Below are 5,348 nucleotides of genomic sequence, written 5' to 3'. Positions count from 1 at the left end.
AATAGAGATGTAAAATATAGAAAAGAACGAACATGAGCTGAAGAATACAATAACTGAAATTAAAAGTACACTACATACAATTTCCCAGTCACGGAGCCACCACTGAGGACTCAGCAGCCTCGCGCTCGAGTCCCCTCACTTCCTGACACTCCGTCCCCCCTGCCCACCTTCTCCCACCACCACCTTCCACAGGCCATTTCCACCAAAGAAAAGGAATTATATTTATTGTATGTCTGCTATCCAGAACCTCCACTTTCGACCCCTTTGCTGATGCAAGTAAGGATGATGATCTGCTTCCGGCTGGCACTGAGGAGTATATTCGTATAAGAATTCAACAGAGAAATAGCAGGAAGACCCTTACTGCTGTCCAAGGGGTCACTGATGATTGCGATAAAAAGAAACTAGTTATCTTAAACTTAAGGCATTTAAGAAGAAATTTGTCTGCAATGGTACTGTAATTGAGCATCAAGAATAGGGAGAAGTAATTCAGCTACAGGGTAACCAGCGCAAGAACATATGCCAGTTCCTGGTAGAGAGTGAACTGGCTAAGGACCCCCGAAGGTTCAGGGGTTTTAAGTGCTTTTGGCTCACTGAAGCTTAAGTGAGGATTTCCTTGCAAGAGTAGAATTTCCCTTCTGTCCTTTGTCACAAGTTTAAAAACCTCACAGCTTGCATAAGGTAACCATTTGGGGTCCGCTTTTAACTTGGACTAGTGTAACTCCTTCATGCAATCAACTGAAAAGAGCCATGCTATCTAGTCTTGAAGTCCCTCATTTAAACAGAGGTCAAGCAGTAGGCGCCTGGCAGTGTCCAGCCTGGAACAAAGCAGTAACAGTGTTGCTTCAGCCAAGTCCAGAGCCCCAAGATCACAGGCGGCTATGTCTGGCCAGAAGCTCCTCAGCAGTCTCTCTGCAGAGTTCCCTGCCCTGAGAGAATGTCACTGCCTGACCAGCCCTTGATGAAGCGGAGAGTGAAGGGTGGGTGAGGCAGCTGTACTGCTACAGGGCACCTTCAGTGTCGGGGAAAGATCTCCTGATGTCTCCAACGTGACCCAGTGGGCAGAGCTTAGAGCAGCTACCCTCCAGTGAGGTGACAGGACATCTGTTGCCACCAAGGTATTTTTGACCAGACATGTCCTAGTTAATGGGAGAAGGCAATGGCACTCCACTCCAGTACTCTTGCCCGGAAAATCCCATGGACAGACGAGCCTGGTGGGCTGTAGTCCATGGGGTCGCTAAGAGTTGGACACAACTGAGCGACTTCACTTTCACTTTTCACTTTCATGCATTGGAGAAGGAAATGGCAACCCACTCCAGTGTTCTTGCCTGGAGATTCCCAGGGACGGGGGAGTCTGTTGGGCTGCCGTCTAAGGGGTTGCACAGAGTCGGACACGACTGAAGCGACTTAGCAGCAGCAGCAGCAGCAGTCCTAGTTAATCGATGTCCAAACTAGAATGTGAGGCCAACCTTCTATCCGTTAAATTTTTGACAAGGGAATAGATTTCAAACTGATCTTATCAGTCTTGTGGGTATAGGGCTCACAACTTACTAACAGCAGCTACCCGAAGCTATGTGAACTAAACTGGTTTTGGTGGTGGTGTTTTTTTTTTTTTCCTCCCTCTTCAGTTTTAATGTTATGTAATATATTTAAACCCTTATTTAAATAAAACTTTTTTTCAGAAAAAAAAATACACTACATAAAATTAACAGCAGAATAGATGATGCAGAAGGGAGCAGGAATCTGGAAGTCAAATTAGTGGAAATCACCCAATCAGAACTGCAAAAAGGAAACAGAATCTTAAGAAATCAGGATAGTTTAAGGGGTTTCTAGGACTACCTCAAGCATAACAACATTCATATTATAAAGTTCCCAGTAGAAGAAAGAACGAAAGGGACAGAAAACTTACCTGAAGAAATGACTGAAATTTTCCCTCACCTAGAAAAGGAAACAAACATCCAAGTCAAGGAATCATGGAGAGTCCCAAGCAAAATTAACCTGAAAATACTTGCACCAAGACACCTTATAATGAAAATGTCAAAATCTAGAAAGAAAGAGAAAATTATAAAGACAGCAAGAGAAAAACAACCAGTTACATGGAAAGAAACCCGCATAAAACCATGCACCGCTATTTCAGCAGAAATTCTATAATCAAAGGGCTGAAAAGAAAAAAATGTATGACCAAGAATTTTCTATCTGGCAAGTTTACCGTTTATAATTGAAGGAGTGGCAAAGAATATCCCAGACAAGCAAAAGCTGAGTCCAACACTACTAAACTAAGCACACAAGAAAAGTTATAAAGAGACTTATTTAAGTGAAAAGTTAGAGGAGGAAATGACAACTCATTCCAGTATTCTTGCCTGGGAAATTCCATGGACAGAAGAGCCTGGCAGGCTATGGTCATTGGATTGCAAAGGGTCAGACACAACTTAGTGGTTAAACAACAACACGCCTTCTTTGGGGCTTCCCAGGTGACTCAGTGGTGAAGAATCCGCCTGCCAAGCAGGAGACTCAGGTTAAATCCCTGAGTCAGGAAGACCCCCTGGAGAAGGAAATGGCAACCCAATCCAGTATTCTTGCCTGAAAATCCCCATGGACAGAGAAGCCTGGCGGGCTACAGTCCATGGGGGTCACAAGGAGTCAGACATGACTTAGCAACTAAATAACAAATGAAAAGGATAAGACCGTAAGTAGAAATAATATATTTTTTAAAAAATCTCACTGGTAAAAGCAAAGAATGTAAAGATAGTGTGAAGGTTAAAAGACCAAACAATTTAAATAAACTACAAATACACTAATTAATCAAGGGATATACAAAATAAAAAGACGTAAAATATGGTGTGAAAAATGTAAAACATCGATAGGGTGGAAATGCAGCATTTTTAGATTTCATTCAAATGTAAGTGCCAATCAGCACAGACTACTAGATACATAGGTTGTTAAACTTAAAACACAGAGCAACTACAAACCATAAATGTATAAATGGCACACAGAAAGGAAGAGAAATAAATCCAAATATAACACTCAAGAAAACCATCAAATTACAATAAAAGACAGCAGGAGAAGGAGAAAGGAAAATAGAAAGAAATATACACACACAATTAACAAAATGGCAACAAGTACACCACCATCAATAACTACTTCAAATGTAAATGGAATAAATGCTCCGAGCAAAAGATGTAGTCTGAGTTTATTTTTTTAAAGACTATTTAATCTACTGCATACAAGACAATCACTTCATATTAAAGAAACACAAAAGTAATGGAAAAAGTATTCCATGCAAATAAAAAGAGTATCAATGCTTAGATAAAATAAACATTAAAACAAAGGCTATGATAAGAGACAAAGAAGGACATTACATAATGATAAGGGGATCAATCCAACGAATGATATAAATCTTTTAATATTTATGCACCAACATAGGAACATCTAAATATATGAGGCAAATATTAACAGACATATTTTAAAAAGAGAAATCAACAGTAAAATAGTCATGTGTGTTCAGTCACTTAGCCTTGTCTGACTCTGTGGCCACCCCATGGACTGTAGCCCACCAGGCTCCTCTGTCCGTGGAATTTTCCAGACAAGAATACTGGAATTTTGGGCATTTCCTACTCCAGGGATCTTCCCAACCCAGAGATCAAATCCATCCCTCTCGTGTCTCCTGCACCAGCAGGCGGATTCTTTACCACCAGCACCGCCTGGCGTATAGTAGAGGATTTAAAACCACACTTGCAGCAATGAATAGATCATCCAGACAGAAGATCAATAAGAAAACACTGGCCTTAAACAGCACATTAGATCAGATTGTTTAATAGATACATATATAGAGAGAACGTTCCATACAAAAGAGCAGAATAAACATTCTTTTCAAAAGTATGTGAAATATTCTCCGGAGATGTGGCATATAAGGCCAGAAAACTAGTCTAAATAAGTTTAAGGAGACTGAAATTATACTAAGCATCATTTTATATGCTTAAACAAATAAGCAATTATATTAAGCACCACAAAGGAATGAAACTAGAAATCAAACACAAGGAAAAAACTGCAAAAAAAAAAACAAAAAAAAAGTGGAGATTGAACATGTTACTAAACGAGTCAAAGAAGAAATCAGAAGAAATAAAAAATATTTTGAGACAAATGAAAATAGAAACACAACATTCCAAAACATATGGGATGCAGCAAAATCAATATTAAGAGGGACGCTTATAGTGATACAGGCCTAGTTTAAGAAATAAGACAAATTTCAAGTAAATAATCCAACCTTGAGCCTAAAGAAACTAGAAAAAAAAAAAACCCTAAAGTTAAAGAAGTCTATCAGAATGAAAATAAATAAAATAGAAACTAAAATAGCAATAGAAAAGGTCAGTGAAATTAAGAGCCGGTTCTTTGAGATGATAAACAAAATTGACCAACCCTTAACCAACCTTGTCAGCAAAAGAAGAGAAGGTGATTAATAAGCACATGTATTCAGTGATAAAATAAATTATGGGAGTGTAATATACAGAATGGAGAATATAGAATAATATCATAACTTTAAATGATGACAAAATGGTAAAAATTGTGATCATCTCATAATGTACATACATGTCAAACCACTATGTTGTATTCTTGAAACTAATATAACGTTGTATGTCAATTATATGTCAATAATCTAATAATAAAGATGGGCACTGGTCATTGAGGAAGCATCCGCCGGAAATGAGTGGAAAATCTGGGTAAGACCAGATGGTTTTCTTCTTCACAGGGTATTGTGGAAGGCCTTTCCTACTTGCTGTCTGCACCTCCTGGAGCTGACTGCCAGCTGCCAAGGTGCTTAGGCCACCCTGTCTGGCATTCTGGGCCCTTCAGCTAAGAGTCCTCAGCTGAGCAGGAGATAGGGACAAGGAGAAGATTTTGCCCCAGTCAAAAGCCAGGGCAGTTGGTGTTGCAACCATATTTGTCTGTCCAAAAGGCCTGAATCATTCTCTTCCCAACCTAAACACTCTGTGAGGCTGGCACCCCCACTGCCTGTCACCCATCTAATGGTGCACCCGTCTGCTCTTGCACTGTGGGCTCAGAGTCCAGCCTGAGTGTCATGATGGGGATTCATCCATTTAGCGCAACAGACCGAGAGAACTTGGGCAATGCTGGAGCTGTGATCAAGCTTCATCCTTGCTCTCCAGGCTCTCAGCCAAGGGGGAACAGAAAAGTTCAACACCAGAGCAAAGGAAGTCCAGAGTCTGAAGCCTGGGTCTACTGGGCAAGGCAGGGCAGACTTTCAGTGCCTGAAGAGAGTCTCAAATAGAAGCAGAGAATGGAGGCCAGAGCCCAGGGAGAGAAAAGACATCAACAAAGGCCAGCACTGTGCG

At 40.5% G+C, this 5,348-nt stretch overlaps 1 pseudogene; it reads left to right on the top strand.

Moving 5' to 3' along the window:
* The first annotated feature begins 229 nt into the window (after positions 1–229).
* Positions 230–601, top strand: LOC129657638 (eukaryotic translation initiation factor 1-like; annotated as a pseudogene).
* Positions 602–5,348: the final 4,747 nt, after the last annotated feature.

Source organism: Bubalus kerabau, chromosome 1, assembly GCF_029407905.1.
Source record: "Bubalus kerabau isolate K-KA32 ecotype Philippines breed swamp buffalo chromosome 1, PCC_UOA_SB_1v2, whole genome shotgun sequence".
Lineage (NCBI taxonomy): Eukaryota > Metazoa > Chordata > Mammalia > Artiodactyla > Bovidae > Bubalus > Bubalus kerabau.
The sequence above is the reverse complement of the archived record's forward strand: the minus strand, read 5'-3'. Positions and strand labels throughout refer to the sequence as shown.